The following is an 18956-nucleotide window of genomic DNA, read 5'->3' as shown; positions in this document are numbered from 1 at the left end:
CAGGATGAACCCCTCTGGGGAATCGGGGAGTGTGAGCAGGTGGCTGCGGTTTCAAGATACTCGAGCTAAGCTCGCCAGTGTTTCGTGGAGTCTCCACACTTTGTTCCAGCATTTTCCATATCTGTGATTGCCCCTTATCAGGGCTGGTTATGACTCCTGGATCAGATGATTTCACGCCAGGGAGCAGTCGCAGAAGGAGGTTAGTGGAACTCCAGCTGGAGCCTGGCCTTGCAGAGCCTCGCTGTGAGCTACGCAGCTCTGTGGCTGGAATGACTGGTCACTCGGTCTGAGTGGGCAGCTCCTGCCCAGCTGGTCCTTTGTCCTGCAGAGTTCAGGCTGGTCAGCTCCGCAGGACAGCGGTGTGTGCCAGTAGGACAGTGTAGCACGAGCCCCGCTCTGAAAGTCTGTCCTGACATCCTGCAGGCTGAGCCGGAGGACTGCAGTGTCCAGGGCCAAATGTGGTCAGCAGGAGGAACTGTTCCTGCTGCATCTCAGCATCCTCACTTCCCAGCGTGGCAAGGGCCACTCCCCAGCCTGAGGGTCTGATGCGGGCCAGGCTGAGTCACGGGCGGCCCTGAGCTGTGGGCTGCGTCTTGGGAGGTTCAGTCGGCTCTGCCTTCCAGTGGCCTGAGCTTTGGACCCAATGCCCTGGAGTCCGGCTGTCCTGAGAAGGGCTGGCTTTGGTACCTGGGGTCCGTCCTAAGATCTAAGCATACTGGGGAGTTCTGCAGAAGCAGACCCCAACCCTGCTGGGAGGACGCTGTCTCCAGGGCTCAGTTTCAGGCTGCCCTCCTGGGAAGACTCCTCGCAGGACTGCCAGCAGGTGCTAGGGGCCTGGTCCGTGATCCACACTCCTCCATGCTGGGTAGGCTCTGGCCCTGGGCTCCGTTAGACTTTCTGGGTGGCAGTAAGGCCTGCTGCTCCGGGACACGCTCGCTCTGAGGCTCTGGCTGGAAACGAGATTGCAGCAGGTGCAGCTGACCAGGAAGGGGCAGCAGGCTCCCCACATACCCACGTGCAGGTCTCCAGGGCCCCTGAACGCTTCTGGGAAAGCTCCGGGGAGCTGAGCTGCCTGTCAGGGCTTTGAAGGAGTTGGTGCCATTTGCTGGTTCTCATTTTCAAAGCCAGCAAGGCTCCGACAGCCACGGCAGCTCGGGTTTCGTCCTAAGTGGAACTAGCCGGCGCGATAAGAATGAGGTGCCAGTGGATGCCGAGCTGAGCGGGCTCTGGTTTCGCACCCGGAGATAGACGCCCATTGTTCACTGCTCTCCCACCGCGTTTCCCAGGGAGGGCAGAGGCCTCGGGGGAAGCAACACCCCAACCCAGGCCTGCTGAGCTCGGGGCCTCAGAAAGATGAGCCAAGGGAGGCAGGCTGGGTTTGATTCAGGGCTGCGAGTGGGGGTTCAGTGGTATAGTCACTTTTGATGGCTTCTAGAAACAGAGCCAGGAGGCGGTGCTGCGCATGGAGGGTGCTGCTGTGCGCTGAAACTGCTCGTGAGGCCAGAGACCAGCCAGGGCTGTGCGCAGGGAAGTCACATGAGGAGGCCAAAGGGGTCCCCATTCCCTCCTCCCGCCTCCACAAGGGCACACAGCCAGGCACAGGCCTGGACAAGGGTCTCAGCAAATGCTGGAAAAGGGGCAGATCTTTCAAAAAGATCTGGACAGTTGAGAGGCGTTGGCATTAAATGCACTCACGGTGTTGTGCAGCCACCACCATCGGCGCCTGAAACCCTCTCCGTGTGTCCCAACAAACGCTCCGTCCCTGCTCAACATGAACTCCCCGTCACCTCCCCCAGCCCCCTCTAGTTTCCTTCTCTCTGACTCTGACGTCGCCAGGCACTCATAAGTGTGGGATCTTACAGGGTTGTCCTTTTATGGCTGGCTCATTTCACTTGGCGTAATGGCTTCCAGGCTCACCCACGATGTGACTGTGTCCGGACCTCCTCTCTCTGTGGCTAATATTCTGTGGCACGGACGCAGCAGGCTGTCTCTCCCACGGACATGTGGGCTGTTTCTGCCATTGGACAGTTTCAAACAGCGCCATGGAAAGGGGGTGCAAGTGTCTCTTGGAGACGCTGTCTTCAATCCTTTGAGGTCTACACCGAAAGTAGAATTCCTGGCTCGTGTGATAATTCGGATCAATTGAACAATGTGTCTCTCAGACGTATTCCGTTGAAGAATTTGTTCCTGGACGTTTATACTAAAACCAAAAGCCAAAACATCATATTAGTTAACAGAAAATTGCTCTGACATATGCAGAAGGCCTGGGAATAGAAAGCATTCTTTCCAACGTGATCACACCGGGTCACTTCACAGTGAGCTCCTCTCAAGTCTTGAATTTGTTTCGCGTCCGCTCCAATGCGCTGGACGTTTTGAGCGTGCACACCGAGAGATAACATGAAACAGCAGATTCTTCCAAAAAAGACTCCCTTTGAAGCGAGATCCGTGATGATTGGCAATTGGAGCGGACACGCTTCCAGGAATAGCCGTGTCTGCGTGGGCGTCGAACCACCAACTGTAGGGGCTGGTGATGCGAGGAGCCTCCAGGAGCCATGGGCAGCCGGTCACACTGCTCTGGACAGTCAGCACTGGGGGATCTGGGGCACTGACAGTCCCAGGCTTCAGGCCATTGTGATGTAAGTGTTGATCCCCCTGAGAGATGAAACGAAAAGCTTCTAAAACATCAGAAGTTTGAATCTGACCCACAAGGGCTGATCACACTTGAGGAATCTGACCCCAGGAGGCCCTGGGACGTACTGTTGGATGGATCTGATCACTGTGTTTAACCTTTGGAGACAATACCAAACCTGACGGCGGCTGCGCCCTCGGGCACTCACACCGGACCGGCGGTGCCCCAAGGCTCCAGCTTCCCCCGGCCCTTCTGGGGCTTGCGTTCTGCAGTTTCGACTCCAGCCATCCCGGTGGATGCAGCGCAGTCTCACTGCGGTCTCCCTGCTGACCGATGATACCGGCCGCGCGAGTATCTTCTCCGGGGACTGTCTACTCAAGGCCTTCGAAGTGGCGGGTAATTTGACTCCAATGTTCGGACTCACCTGGAACCAGTGTAGACACGCCCGCCCCGGCCCCACAGTGGACAGCCGTGTTGCCAGCCCCCAGGGCCGCTGTTGGGGACGTGGATAGGGTCTAGCGGGGTGAAGGGAGGGCGCGCCCCCCGGCACTCTGATCCACTCCCAGCACCTCTCCCGGCAGCCCCCCATCGGAGGTCCCAGGCTTCCCCGTGCCTCCCAGCAGCCTCGAGAAGTCAAGGGCTGCGGTTTCTCACGGTTTGCGTTACAAACCCGGGCAGGGCTAGGGATGGGATTAACCAGATGGATGAGAAATTGCCCCTCTCTGCTTCTCCTTTCTTACCTTCCTTTCTGGCAAGCCCCCACTTCAGAACTGTCAAGGACTCCCCTCCTCCCTCCTGGGCCCCGGTGCTCTCAAAACTACTGAACACCAATTAATTTGTCTCATTTACATGAAAAAGTGCAGAAGATGTCTTTTTACATAATTAACTATATTTTGCAAGTCATTAAAATTCTGCAGCCCTGCGGGCAATAGCACCCTATTCACTGCCAGAGATAAGTGCCGGGGGCTGTGGGGGGTGAACACAGGGGCCGCAACGGAGCAGGCCTCACCGATGCATATTCATGAGAATCGGCTGCCAGCTTGCTGTGCTGTTCCCACTGCCATGGCAGGGAGGGCCGGGAGGGCTGGGTGGGCTGCCCTGACAATCACGCCCTCCCGAGAGTGGGAGGGTCTCTCTCTGCGGCCACCCCTCTCTGCCCAGCCCCTGCCTTTAGCACCATCCCTGTGTGTGCAGAGGACCCAGCAAGGGCTCTGGACTGAGGAGGGGCTGCCTGCCTCCCACCCACCTCTCTCCCATGCCACAGGCCGGCCCAAAAGAGCCACTTGTGGGTGATCCCCCTTCCCAAAGGAAGGGCCTTGTCCCAAAGGGAAAGCTCCCTGTCCTGCAGGGTCTCACGGGTGCACTGTTGGGGACACTCTGGGGGATGAAGATGGGGGCCACGACCCCTTCCACATGGAGCCCACTTACCGTGTGCCTGGCACTGTCTCCACAGAGCATGTCAGCCGAGGTGAGGGCTTCAAGCAGGTGAGGGCTTCAAGCAGGACGCGACCCTTGCCATGGAGCGCCCCGTCTCCCGATCTGCGGGACGAGGCAGGTCTGCGTGTCCCTGCAGCGTTGCTCACTCTCGCTACCCAGCGCCTGCGCTCCCCTCCGGGGCTTTCATCTCAGGCCATGGCTGCTCCAGGGATGCCTGGCTCCCCGACCTCCTCCCACAGCTTCAGCCATTCCACAAGCACCACCCACCAACGGAGCCCTCTGAGGTGCCAGCAGCTCCTCTCTGCCCAGGGACCCCACAGAGAATGAGATGCAGCCCCTCCTGGCATTCAGGGCCCATTCTGTGGGGACAGCAGTGAGCAAGGGACTGGTCAGTGATGTGCCCTCGGGGGAAGGAGCTCCATGCAGGAAGAGAGCAGGCCAGGGTGGTGTTGGGGCTGCCGTCTGCTGAGGAAGGAGGTGAGACGTGCACGGGTCTGGGGTCCGCTCAGAGGAGAGAGTGGGACCTGGCGAGGTGGGGGACGGAGTAGAGGGGAGCAGCTGGGCCGCCTGCAGGGGCAGGTGCTGGGAGCAGGCAGAGGGAGGCAGGGCCGCCGCCAACCTCGTCCGTCTCTGGCTTCGTGTGCTGAGCTGCGTGACGTGGGCTCCTGGGGTCTGAGTAGCCCCCGGCCAGCAGCAGAGTCCCCACGCCAGGCAGGCTGGCACAGCCGTGCTGTGAAGATGAGGAGAGAGGGCCCAGCCAGCAGGTGGTGGGAAGCTCCAAGGGGCCCCTCAGGGGCTGAGAAGAGATGGGAGAGAGAGGGAGGATGGGAGCGTGCCAGGCCAGCCCTGAGCACCCCAACCCAAGCCCTAGGAACCCTGGCAGCTCTATCCTTTCTGCGGCTCCCGGCTTCACGTGGACAATGGCACAGAGAGATCCCAGGAGGTCCCAGACTCTGTGCCCTGCTGAGTCCTTCCTGTCGGGTGGAGGCATGGGTGTCCCCAGGGTGCAGTCTAGCTGGTCAGGGGTGGTTCTCGGCTGCCCGTGAGGTCCAAGTGGGTGCCATGCAGAGTCCAGAGCACCTGTGGGGAACTCGGCAGGGAACAGAGTAGAGGCGTGACTCAGGAGTGGCCGGTGATGTGCCCTCGGATCGGGAGTTCCCCGCAGGAAGAGACCAGGCAGGAGGGCACTGCAAGGCAGGGGACCCCGAGGCCCAAGCCCTGACCAAGGGCCTTCGTTCCCGGTAAACCGACCTGACCGCTGAGCCCGGGGCCAGCCTCCTGCATGTGCTCGCCCTCAGCCCTTTATCTCGCAGAGCCATGTCTTTGGGACACTTAATTGCATTGTCCTGCTTCTGAGGAAGCTCTCTCGCCCAGGACGGCACATATGAGAGACCCTCAGCTTTCTGCAGAATTAAAGAACCCGAGTCTGTGGAGCGACCTTGTACCCCTGGTCCTCGGACCGAGGTGGACCAGGTGATGATGGCTGAGGGGCCGTGAGCCCAGGAGCAGCCCCGCGCCTCTGCTCACACCCTGGAGGCCCCGGGAGCAGCCTCAGGAGAACCACTCCGGCAATCTCGCTGCAACCTGAGTTGCAGGCATTGCCCTTGCACCCAAAACTCCGCCACTCCGCCACCAAACCTTTTCTGCAGAAGAAAACCCAGTCCGAGACAGCCTTGCTTGTCTTTGTAGCATGCTTTTCATGTGCAAATACTGCCCTCAAAACAGCCTAGAGGTTCTCCAGTGGGTTTGGTTTAATAAATGACTATGCAGGGCTGGGTGCGGTGGCTCACGCCTATAATCCCAGTACTTGGCTGGGAGGCTGAGGCAGCCGGATCACTGAAGGTCAGGAGTTCGAGATCAGCCTGGCCAACCTGGCGAAATCCCATCTCTACTAAAAATACAAAAATTAGCCAGGTGTGATGGCACATGCCTATAATCCCAGCTACTTGGGAGGCTGAAGCAGGAGAATCGCTTGAACCCAGGAAGCGGAGGCTGCAGTGAGCTGAGATTGCACCACTGCACTCCAGCCTGGGTGACAGGGAGACTCCAACTCGAAAAATAAAATAAAATATTAATAAATGACCATGCAGATCTTCAAAGCAGCATGTGCTGAGTGAGGAACCGGAAGCAGATGCTCTTATGAAGGACACGCAGGGAGCCGTCCACAGCAATGGCCTCTGAGGACGGGCTGGTGGCGGAAGAGGCGTGGGAGGAAAGGGCCGCGGGCACCACCTGCGCCTCTCTCCTTCCCTGCTTCCCTTCTGTCTTCCTTCTTTCTTTCCTTCCTTTGCACCTCTTTGCAATGCTCATGTATCATCTGAATTGCATAGGAGCGTGGGCTAACCAGCGAGGAGGCGCTGAGCGGCTCCCAGGACGCAGCAGGTGAGGACACGAGCTTGGCATCACCCCTCGGGCCACGCCTTCCAGCCTTGCTACTCATGCACTCACGGCCCACTCAGAGTCAGGCACTCAGCCTCCTTTCAACAGACTGACGGCGGGACTGGGCAGGGGTGGCAGATGGGACCCCAGGGCTCGCTCTGTCCTCAGGGAACCAAGAGGGAGGCCTGGGTCGAAGCCCACCTGCCACACAGGCTCCTTTGAGCTCCCCAGCGCTCCCTCATCTCTAGGAAAGGCTGTCTGTCCTTGGGCACAAAGACATGAAGCCAGCCCCCACTGCCAGTCACCCCTTGGGAGTTTCCCAGCCTCCCACCTCTCTCAGGGCTCCACATGGGGTCCTGGCAGGCTCACCCTTCTCTATGCGAAGCCTGGGCCTACAGTGTGCTCAGCTGGCAGGCATGGACCCGGCCTCGGGCCTCTCGGGAAGGGCTGCTCCTGGCTGGGGTCCTAGCCCAGCTTCCAGGAAGGGTCTCTCCGGGGTGGTTCTGAGCCGGAGCCAGACCTGAGTAGATGGACCGAGGGCTTTCATGGGGCAGAAGACACCGACGGCTGCCCAGGGAGAGCAGGAGCGCTGCCAGGCCAGGCTCAGGCCAGGGGGTCTGCGGGGTGATGCCCGCGGAGGGGCCGGGAGCTGGCAGGGAGGCGAGGCCGCCCTTCTCCGCAGTGCTCTCTTCCCAGAGGAAACCCTGCAGCGGGGTGGGAGCTTCTTAAACAGGACACCCCAAAAGAGCCAGTCCTGGAAGACAGAACCCACGTGGCTAGCCGAGCCTCAGTTCAAAACAGAGCAAGAGGCCACGTGCCGACGAGAGGCCACCTGTGTGCCCCGTGCTCCCAGAAGCCCCTGCGCTCACAACACTCTGGGCCTTTCACAGCTGCCTGATCCTGCCCACACCGCCCGAAGCCACCGCTCCTGGGAAATCCCATCCCACGGCCTGGACCCAACCATGGGCTGTGGGCTGCGCCAACCCGTCAGAGCCCAGCCCTCTTCATTCTCTCAGGAGACACTTTCGTTTCATCCCAAAGGCTGCGTCTCCCTGGTTTGCAAACTGCTCAGTGGAATAAAGTCTTTCCTTTTCTTAAAGAGAAACCTTTTCATGGCGGGCATTGCTCATCTATTCACAACGCCCACCATGAAGGAATGCAGGACACGAGCCAGGCTCACCCCAGAGTCCCGGAAGAAAAACGGGTGCTCTGCAGCGCCCTTGCCGATACTCGGTCTCCACATCAGCAGGCCTGTTCTAGAACATTCCAAGTCAAGTCAGGATGGTGCCCATGGGATTCAAAAGGCCGGTTCCTGGCTCAGCTCTGCTGGGGGAGCACATGAACATAAATGATAGAGATAGAAATACAAATGTAAGTTCCAGACACCGGCACTATCTGAGGGGCAGACTGGGCCCCGACGGCCCCAGGCAGGACGGTTTGCGAACACACAGTCACGTGTGCACGTGGCCTCTGCGTGACTCTGCGTGACCCTCTCCGCAGGCTGTGTCCGTGTTAATTTAAGGAGCCAGAGGTGCGTACGCCAGCGTCCTGGGGAGTGCAGCCTGTCCTGCTCTTCAGTGTCCTCAGCTTGCCAGCCGTCGCCCCAGAGCCACGTCACACACGCTTCCTGTTTGGTCTGGAATCCTGTGGACCGGCTCTGCTGGTCTGAGGTCCGGAAATGGTCCCCAGAGCAGCCCCTTCCAGGCCTTCTGGGCGTTCCCTGCAGCGGTTGTACCCAGATTCCTTGTCCCTTCCTTGGCCACCTGTCTCGGCAGCTGTGACCTCCTGGCCACATCTCTACCCTTGGCCTCCTCTGGCCCCTCAGCCCGCCCGGACACTGATTAGGGCCCTGTCTCAGTGTGGGGCTCAAGGGGCGCAGCATGGAGCTCCCTCCAGTCGTCACCTGGGGGCCCAGACACGCCTCCCAGACCCGTCCAGGCAGCCTCCTCCTCAGGCCCTTCCTGTCTCCCCTGCCTTCCACCCTGGCCAGGGCCCACGTAGGCTGGCCCACGGGGCAGTGCCCTCCCAGAGCACCGTGAGCCTGTGTCCTCCCCTGACCCTCTCTCCAGCAGCCAGCGGAAAGCCCACCCTCTCCCTCCAAGGGGACTCTCTGGCCCCCAGATGAGGCCATCGCTGTTGCCGCCAAACCCATGTCACGGTGGCCAGGCCGACCCTGGCCTGCTGCTGGACGGGCTCAGCTCTGGGCCACTATCTGGACCAGCGAGAGGATGCACACACCTCCAAAATCAAGGACAGCAGTGAGTTCTGAATGCAGGTTTAGAAAAGCACCAAGACACTGTGTCCCTCTGAGGAGCCCCGCCCAGCATGTTCAAAGGTTGTCGGAGTCAGAGAGTATGAAAAAGAGACAGAGACCCTTGGTAAGTGAGACGGTGTGTGACGGAGTGCGGGAGGGCAACCTGAGCCCTAAACCTGCAGAAGAGATCTGCCGACACAGGGGTGTGTCTCCTCTGTGCTCCAAGGCCAGCCATAAGCACAAGCACGACGCTCATGGGCCACCTTGCCCATCTGTGGCTGAGAATCCTCAGGCCAGGGTTTTGCTGCCCTTGATTTTGTAGGCTGGCCTGCCATCACATCAGGTATTCAGGTGCACAGCCTGATGCTCTCGGCAATGACCAGTTGCTTCCACTACCCTTGTTCCAGGAGACTGCAGCATTGTATGGAACAGGTCCACCATACTTGTTCCGGGAGACGGCAGCATCCCGTGGACCAGGTCCACCATCCTTGTTCCAAAAGACGGCAACATCCCACAGACCAGGTCCACTGTGCTTGTTTCAGGAGACTTGAATGCTACCCAGAGCCGTGCTGGGAGTCACTCGCCCTGGTTCAAGGGTGCAGGACAGATGTTGACCCCCTAAAAGTGAGAGAAACACTGAAGCAGCATCCCATCAAGCAGGTCCACTGCTCTTGTCCCAAGAGAGCACTGCATCCTGTGGACCAGGCTCACTGTCCTTGTTGCAGAAGAGGGCAGCATCCCATGGAGCAGGTCCGGATGAGGCCAGCTGTTGTCATCCTATAAGAGGTGTTGGTCCACTTGCCTAAGGCTCAGTGGTATCCCTTTATCATCTTCTCTAGCCCAAGCCTGATTGTGGGGTCTTCCATTCACCCTCTCTACTCCTAAGCAACAAGAGTGAGCCACAGTCCAGCTAAAGATGCAGCAATGGCCAGCCCAGACCTTAGCCCTTAGTCACCCCAACCCCTCTTCAAAACGTGGTGGATAGGGCTTAAGTGTGTGTGCTTGGATTGACTCAGCCCACGTTCAGTCCCTTCCCTCTCTCGCCATGGGTGGGATGCACTTTTTCCCATCCCTTTGGTCATGTGACATATTTTGGGCAATGGGACATTCTCAGACTGCACCTGAGCCAAGGACCTCAATGCACTTGTGCATTTTACCAGGGCTCCCGTCCATCCGTGAGGTTATGAGGAAAGCAGCCCTCATGAGTTGTTAGCCTGATCCCCAGAACGAACACACCTGGGCCAGATTTGATCCTTAGCCTTTGTGAAAAGCCACGTGCACCCAACTTGCAGATGGTCAGAGCGTCCCGTGCAACTGGGATCACTGGAATCCCGGTCAGCCTGCAGATCCTGGAGTGTGAGAGCAAACACCGGTTCCTGCCTGCCTTGTGGTCGGGGGGGGTGGCAGTTAGTCTCCAGCACTACTGAGGCCATGCTCATCAGCGATTTTCAGAAAGGAGTCAGAATCCATATTGCCAAGTACACGGCACTAAGGTCAGCTCTTCTTGGGGCTGAAACCGCAGGAGGAGATGACGCAGTTCCTGACTGACCCCTGAATTGCTCAGGAATGAAATGGCACTGGGATTTTGTGTCTGAAACTCTTCCAGCTGACCTCATCTTGCCCTGTGACCTCCTATCAGGTATCCTGGAGGCCTGACCCGACGTGTGTCCCCTCAGACCTGGGCCCAGACCCTTAAGTTTCTGCCTCTAGCTTTCTCCAGCCCATGCCAGCCCCCTCCAGCCCCCTCCAGCCCCCTCCAGTCCCCTCCAGCATCTACTGCCCCCTCGAGATTCCTCCAGCCCCCATCAGCCCCCACCAGCCCCATCCAGCCCCCACCAGTCCCCACCAGCCCCTCCAGCCCCCTCCAGCCCCCTCCAGTCCCCACCAGCCCCTCCAGCCCCCTCCAGCCCCCTCCAGTCCCCACCAGCCCCTCCAGCCCCCTCCAGCCCCCTCCAGCATCTACTGCCCCCTCGAGATTCCTCCAGCCCCCTCCAGCCCCCTCCAGCCCCCACCAGCCCCCTCCAGCCCCCTCCAGCTCCCACCAGCCCCAGTGCCCACTACAGACTCTGCCACGTGCTCTCTTCTCTCTGAGGCCTCAGCTCAGCTCCCACCTGCTACCATCCCCGGGCCAGGCCATTGAGGAGTTTCAGAATGAGAGAGTCCTTTCTCCTCCACTTTCCATTAAACGCCTGACGAAAGCTGAGTTCACAGGACCACATGGTGGGGCGCGGACAGAGCCCACCCTGCTCGCAGCTCAGGCTGCTGTCAGTGCCGTTCCTGGGTCTTCCCCGGCCCAGAGCCACCACGAGTTCTTGTCTAGAGACTGCTTTGTGAGGGTCTGTGAGGCCATCAAGGTCTTTAAGCGGTCACTTCTTGTTTCTTCTGTCATTTGCCAAACACATTTGTCACGAAAGGTCCCTGGGGCGGCAGAATGTGGCCCAGGCCCCTCCCCCTGTCACAGCCCCCACAGAAGCTGCCGTCAGGACATGCTCAGAGGCTGTGACCCGCTCTGCCAGAAATGACCACAGTCCCCCAGGCCACACAGAGAGGCTGCGGGCGTCAGTATCCCTCCCAGCCAGCCCTCAAAGACATCACAGGCCGAGGGGGGTGTTCTGTCCCCATAAGCCTAGTGAGGAGGCCTCATGGAGTCCACAGCTGCCGGAGCGGCTTAGATGCTGCCCAGAGCCATGCTGGGAGTCACTCGCCCTGGTTCAAGGGTGTAGGACAGGGGTCGACCCAAAACAGTGAGAGAAAGGCCTGAGTTAATCGAGTGACCTGGGCAGGGGACCGCCTGGACCTCCGAGATCCAGGGGCCAAAGGAGAGGTCGGCACAGCCAGTTGTAAGAGAAATAATTCAGTGCGGTTTTAACTGGGAGGTCCAAAGTGAAAGGAGAGCCCCAAGGCCACGGGCGCGTCCCAGCAGACGCTCCGGCCACCTCTCCTCCTCCAGCCAGAGGGCCTGCCCCGCCCCCTGAGCGCCCTCCTGCCAGCTCCCAGCCTGGGCCAGCCCCTTGCTGCAGAGGAGAGTATATGGGAGGTGACTGGGGCCTCACGATGAGCCCCCGGGGGCTATTTTAAACATGGAAAGAACCCATTCCTGTGCCCGATAAGGACCTGCGGAGGGAGGTGTGGGACTTTACGGACACCCCATCCAGAGCTGGAGGACTGAGTCCTGAGGGGGAGGAGGGGCTGTGGGGAAGGAGCAGAGCCACTCCCCGCTGCAGGCCACCCCGGATTCACAAGAGTCCCAGGTGGTCCACACCCCCGTCACCTGCTCTGTTAGAGTTGTACAGAAGGAATAGCTCTGACGCCTTTCAAACCGGGAAAGCCCCCACTAGGTAAAGAAAAACTATAAATACCCGCATACACGCTGACGCACCTGGCTCCACGCAGCTGTGCACACACGGCTGTGCACACACGGCATGCATGACTCCACAAGTCCTCTAAAACAGTGGTTCTCCAGGTGTGGGCCACAGAGCCCTGGGGTTTCCGGAGACTCTATCGGGCTTCTCAAGGTCAGAACTGTTTTCAGGATAATACAAAGGCAAATGTCACCTCCTCTGCTGTCACTCAGTCTGCTGGTGTCTCAGCAGGAATCAGGGCAGCAGCACCCAGAGACACAGTAGCCATGGTGGTATTCACCACCACATATTTGCAGGAAAGAAAATGCAAATTTGACTTAAAGTGTCCTTGATAGAACCATCCAAATTATCAACTTTTTGAAAATCACAATTTTTTTGTCTGTTTCTTTTGAGAGGGAGTCTCGCTCTGTCACCCAGGCTGGAGTGCAGTGCTGCGATCTCCGCTCACTGCAACCTCCACCTCTGGGTTCAAGCAATTCTCCTGCCTCGGTCTCCCAAGTAGCTGAGATTTTAGGTGCCCACCATCGCACCTGGCTTTTGTATTTTTAGTAGAGGTGAGGTTTCACCATGTTGGTCAGGCTGGTCTCGAACGTGACCTCGTGATCCACCCGCCTCGGCCTCCCAAAGTACAGGGATTACAGGTGTGAGCCACTCTACCTGGCCTAAAAGTCAAAATTCTGAAATAGAAATCCCGTTAACATTCTGCATGGCAAAATGGGAATGCAGGGAAAGCCCTCTTGCCGTCTACCGACGCCCGCTGAGGAAAAGCTCACGGCATCATTTCCGCCTTTCTCATGGAACACCATTTTAATCTGGAAAAAAAAAATGACTAACGGACAAACTATGGCTAATTGGACTTGGGAATTTCACAGACACTTTTTCTCAAGAATGAATGAAATAAATCTGCGGCTTCAAAAAAAGCAGCTGATAATCTCTGTTGCCAATGATAAAATTCAAGCTTGCATGCAAAAACTAGAATTTTGGAAAATTTGCATAATGAGCTTGATAACATCCCCACACTCCAAGACTTTTCTGGTGAGGCTGACAGTGTTTCCAGTGAATGTGGCTTTTGATATAATGAGATGTGTCAATCACTCAGGAGAGCCGCAGACATCAGTGAACCAGGATTTTCTAAATGACCAGAGTGCTCTTTGCAAAGTTGCTTATGGGTGAAGACAAATCCCGTGTACGAGATATTAACCGAACAGAGAAAAGCTCTTTCTTCTATATGATTTCAGATCCACGTTGCAACCAACCTTCAAGAAACTGCTGTTTCTCAGTGTTGGTGTGGTACAAAGAGCCACACCCACAGCTGTCTAAAAATGTGATTTCAGTACTCCCCTCTTCTCCAGCTACCTGTCTGTATGAGGCCAGATTTTCTTCGTAACTTCAGCGGAAACAGGATATAGGAGCAGACTGAATGCAGAAACAGACAGGAAAATCCAGCTGTCCTCTACCAAGCCGAACACTGAGGCGATTTAGCAAAATGTAAAAAAAAAAAAAAAAAAAAAAAGAAAGAAAGAAAGAAAAAGGGCCACTTTTCTCCATCTTTGGGGGGTTCAGAAAATAGAATTATATTTTTCATGAAAAGTTAAGATGTGCTGATATGTAATGGGTTTATAATGGCTAATTTTTGGTGAATTAACAAATGAATATTTAAAATCGTTCTCTAATTTCTAATGTGATTTTGATAGCTGTAACCCATGTGCACAAACACGGTCCTACACTAATCTGGAGATCAACTGAGCAGTTTTGGAGAGCTGCTGATCTAAAACGTGAGTCACTGGCTTCCAGGCTGGCAGACAGGACTGTGAAATACGCCGGCTTGCTCAGCCGCCTGGCCATCAGTCACCCCACACCGGAGCACAGCGCGGAACTGCGGAGCCTGCGGCTTGGACGTTTCAGGGCTCCTCCCATTCTGCATCTAGACCCTTCAGAAGCAAAAGGGCATCTTTTTCATTTGCAAAGAAACACATCATCACTCCAGGAAATTCAGAAAATGCAGAAGCTGGTAGAAGAAATCTACCACCCAGAGACGGCCATTTCCAGGTCTTCCTGCCACCCTGTATTCAGGTGGTTCTGTTTGCGGTCAGGCTGTTCGCCCCTGGGGGGTGAATGCAAGGCCTAGCTTGGGGTGCCTGGTGACTCAGGACGGCTCGGCCCGCGCCCCATGCTGTCTCCTCTCCACCGTTTGCCTTTCTCTCTGGAGGTTCCCGAGCTGGGCTAACCCGCAGGCGGCCTCTGGAGAGCCTGGGGAGGTGCGCCTGGATCTGCCCCGGCCCGCACCGCCCCTCCCTTGCTCCAAGGGAGGAGCCACGGCCTCCCGGCCACACCAAACCCTGTGAGCTGGAGCCCACCCTCCCCAAGCTCACCTCAGGGGCTCTCGGTGACCACCGGGGGCACACAGGGTGTGCGGGACAGTACAGGGTGCAGCTGTTGCTGAGGGCTGCTCTACCAGCCTGCCACCAACCCAGAGGCGAACGAGAAGAGAGGTTTCTTCTTGCACGGTATCAGAGGCTGAGATCAGGGGGTGCCAGGCCTGGGTCCTCCCGGGGCTCTGAGGGGAGCCTGCGCCCTGCCTCCCTCCCATCTCTAGTGGCTGTGGCAGCCTGTGGCGATCCGTGGCCAGTTCACGCCACTCCAGTCTAAGCTTTCCCTGCACAGGGACTTCTCCTCCACGTGTCTCCAAGTGTGTCTGTGTGTGTCTCTGCATGTGTGTCTGTATGTGTCTCTGTGTGTCACTGTGTATGTGTCTCTGCGTCTCTGTGTGTGCCTCTGTGTGTGTGTCTGTGTCTCTGTGTCTCTGTGTGTCTGTGTGTCTGTGTGTGTCTTTGTGTATGTCTGTGCCTGTTTGTATCTCTGTGTATGTCTATAATGTGTGTCTGTGTGTCTCTGTGTGTGTGTCTGTGTCTGTGTGTGTATGATGTGTGTCTGTGTTTGTCTCTGTGTGTGTGTGATGTGTGTTTCTGTGTGTGTGTCTGTGTGTGTCTCTGTGTGTGTGTGTCTCTGTATGTGTCTCTGTGTGTGTGTCTGTGTGTCTCTGTGTGTGTCTGTGTGTCTGTGTGTCTCTGTGTGTGTATGATGTGTGTCTGTATGTGTCTCTGTGTGTGTGTGACGTGTGTGTGTCTGTGTCTCTCTGTATGTGTATGATGTGTGTCTGTGTGTCTCTGTGTGTGTGTCTCTGTGTGTCTCTGTGTGTGTATGATGCGTGTCTGTGTTTGTGTCTCTGTGTGTGTGTATGATGTGTGTCTGTGTGTGTATCTCTGTGTGTATGATGTGTGTCTGTGTGTGTATCTCTGTGTGTATGATGTGTGTCTCTGTGTGTGTATGTGTGTCTGTGTGTGTATGATGTGTGTCTCTGTGTGTGTGTGTGATGTGTGTCTGTGTGTGTCTGTGTCTCTCTTTTCTTTCTTATAAGGACACACTCACTGGATTCAGGCCCTCCAAGTCCGATATGACCTCATCTTAACTAATCACATCTGCCAAGAGGCTGTTTCCAAATCAAGTCCCGTTCTGAGGTTCTGAGTAGCCACAATTTGGGGGGAAACGTATTCCACCTACTACAGGAAAGAATGCGTTCTTGTCCCCCCGAGCTGCCTGCTTTGTTTCCAAGCCTCAGATTTGCTGGCAGCGTCAGGAGTGAGCCTCTGTCCCTCCACTTTCCCTGCCCTCCCCAAGCGCAGAGCGGGGACTTCCCTGCCGGGTGGCCCTGGGAGTCCTGGAGCCCAGGCTGGCATGGGGGACTTCTCACTGCACTATCTCTCCAGGGTCAGGGCCCAGAGCCTCGGGCCTCAGGAAGGGCATCTGCGGTCAGGACTCTGAGTCCCAGGTCTCAGACCTCTCTGTGGGTGGCCGTGAAGCAGGCCTGGACCCTCTGAGTCTGTCGCTGGATGAAGGTCGGCCCTCCAGACCCACTCATGCCCACAGGTCGGCTTCCATTTTGCCTGTAGAGGTGGGAGGGGAGAGGGAAGGGAGCAGCCTGACTGTGCCCCGTTCCCCCAGCAGGCAGTCATCGGCTGGGTACTGTGGTCTCTGTTGACTTGGGATGCCCAGTTCTCCCTTGGCCACCACCCCTGCAAGGAGGGGGTGAGATCTGTGCTTTGGAAGCCCCAGCTGTCGGGATCTCATCCACCTCCTTTAGATGATGAGGGAGCTCTAGATTTGACGTTACTCTTTGCCTGAAAGTGGAGCACTCAGCACTTTTGGGCAGCATGGGGCCCTTAAACACACCTGGGGTGGCTCATCTGGCGCTCTCCTGGGAACCGGAATTGCTCTGCTGGCTTCTCGCCCCGTCCACACCAAAGCTGCTCTCCTCGGCCCTGCTCAGGCTGCATCTGCAGTTTTGGGGTCCACATGGCCGTGGACAGCAGAAAAAGCCCTTCCCAAACCTCCTTTTCAACATGGTGGAGACCCCAGACTTCTGAGGTTCCCCGACACCTGCTCAGGCCGTGGGGTCTATGTCGGTCCCAAAACCACTTGCAAATGTCTTTCTAACTCTCAGCGTTACGGCTGGGTGAAAGTCATTTTGTCTTCTTTATCGTAACGTCTGCCCCTGGCTTGTCAAAACCACCCCGCTGGATGCCCGCATGGGGCCAATGCCCGTTTCCCTCTGCTTTCTTTGAGGGACGGCTTGTCCCTGTCTCAGATTTTAGGCGGGTGCAGGTGCTGAGCGGTACCTTCTGAGGAGACACGTGACTGGCGAGAGTGACAAGGAGTCTTGTCATAAAAGCCAGAAAAAAAAAAAAAAAAAAAAAAAAAAAAAAAAAAAAAAAACCTTTATTTCAGAGAGGAATGTGTATGGGAATCAACATTTTCAAAACAAAAGAAATTCACAGAAGCCGACAGGCGTGACAGTCAAGGGGGAGTGAGCGCCATCTCCTCTCCGCGCCTCACACACTGGGGCCACTGCAGGCCCTCCCCAACGCTGTACGCGAAATCCGTTTTAGATGGATTAAAGGCAAATACGGAAGGAGAGGCTGTAAGTATCTTAGAACGCACTGCAGGGGAATATTGTCACATTTTAGAAATAACAAAGGCTTTCCTGAGAAGCAGCCAAGAGAACAGTGAAGCACAAACCACAGGGGAAAAAGATGGACTCACGCGATTAGATAAAAACAAGGGCCGGGCGCGATGGCCCACGCCTGTAATCCCAGCACCCTGGGAGGCCGAGGTGGGCAGATCATGAGGTCAGGAGATTGATACCATCCTGGCCAACATGGTGAAACCCCATCTCTACTAAAAATATAAACAATTACCCAGGCATGGTGGTACACACCTGTAGTCCCAGGTACTCGGGAGACTGAGGCAGGAGAATCGCTTGAACCCAGGAGGCAGAGGTTGCAGTGAGCTGAGATCCCAGCACTGCACTCCAGCCTGGGCAACAGAGCAAGACTCCATCTCAAAAAGAAATAAATAAATATAAATCAAGACTGATTCTCCATTTCCAGCAATGGTCAAATGGTCATCTTTCTTTCTTTTTTTTTTTTTTTTTTTTTTTTTTGTAGATGAATGATTCTGGAAATCTGGACCCTATACAGAAAACTAGTTGTGTGAAGGTGCTGGGGAGAACCGTCAGACCATGAGGACTTGCCAGACTGAGACCCCAGAGAAAAGGACGTTGGAAAGGGGGTCTTCGTTCTCCTCAAGACACAGAGGCCGAGTCTGAGAGTCCGAGCAGAGTTTCCAGCCATCTTACAGGAGTCGCGGGACAGAAATGGCCGTCATCTGCATCAGGACTGCACCAGCGGATTCAGTGGGCAATCCAGCAGTTCAGGTGGGGCCTCTGGAAGTGTGAACACCCCAGAAAGCACTGGATCCGCCCGTTCAGAGACTAAAGCTCGCCTTCAATCAGCGCAATCCCAGACTGGATTAAGATGATCTTTCGGAAGCAAAACCTCATGCCTATCTAAACAAAAGTCAACCCTAGCCATAAGACATTAAAGCCACCCAGTAATTTTTACCTTTACTTTTATTTTTAAAATTTTCTGTTTCCATAGGGTTTGGAGAACCGGTGATATTTCGCTACATACGCAAGTTCTTCAGTGGTAATTTGTGAGATTCTGGTGCACCCATCCCCCGAGAAGGATATGCTGATGCCAGTTTGTAGTCTTTTACCCCCACCCCTCTCCCACCCTTTCCCCTGAGTCCCCAGAGTCCGTTGTATCATTCTTGTTTAGTTACTTATTTTTGAGATGGAGTCTCGCTCTGTCGCCCAGACTGGGGTGCAGTGGCGCAATCTCAGCTCACTGCAACCTCCGCCTCCAGGGTTCAAGTGATTCTTCTGCCTCAGCCTCGCAAGTAGTTGGGATTACAGGCCCCCAGCACCATGCCCAGCTAATTTTTGTCTTTTTTGTAGAGATAGGGTTTTACCATGTTGGCCAAGCTGATCACAAACTCCTGACCTCAGGTGATCCGCCCACCTCGACCTCCCGAAGTGCTGGGCTTGCCTGCGTGAGTCGCCTCACCTGGCCCATTGCATCAAGCTTATACCTCTGCATCCTCACAGCTCAGCTCCCACATATGAGCGAGAGCATGCAATGTTTGGTTCCTCATTCTTGAGTTACTTCACTTCGAACAATAGCCTCCTGCTCCATCCACGCTGCTGCAAGCGGCATTAATTCATTCCTTTTTACAGCTGCGTAGTATTCCATCACATACACATGGCACCGTCTCCTTCTCCACTCATTGACTGATGAGTTCCATCTTTTTGCAGTTGCGAATTGTGCTGCTATGAGCATGTGTGTGCAGGTATCTTTTTCGTATAATGACTTCTTTCCTCTGGGTAGATGCCCAGTAGAGACTGCTGGAGCAAATGGTCGTCTGCTTTCAGTTCTCGGAGGACTCTCCGCGCCGTTCTCTATAGTGTTTATACTCATTTACGTTCCTACCAGCCGTG

At 56.1% G+C, this 18956-nt stretch overlaps 1 long non-coding RNA gene across 1 annotated transcript in view; it reads left to right on the top strand.

Moving 5' to 3' along the window:
* Positions 1-18088, top strand: part of LOC120364335 (uncharacterized) — a 47778-nt gene extending 29690 nt beyond the window's left edge. The window contains exon 3 of the long non-coding RNA XR_012517578.1: positions 17566-18088. This is a non-coding gene — a long non-coding RNA (uncharacterized LOC120364335). The remainder of the gene's footprint in view (positions 1-17565) is intronic.
* Positions 18089-18956: the final 868 nt, after the last annotated feature.

The sequence above is a fragment of the Saimiri boliviensis genome, chromosome 5 (genome assembly GCF_048565385.1).
Source record: "Saimiri boliviensis isolate mSaiBol1 chromosome 5, mSaiBol1.pri, whole genome shotgun sequence".
Taxonomy (NCBI): Eukaryota; Metazoa; Chordata; class Mammalia; order Primates; family Cebidae; genus Saimiri; species Saimiri boliviensis.
The sequence above is the reverse complement of the archived record's forward strand: the minus strand, read 5'-3'. Positions and strand labels throughout refer to the sequence as shown.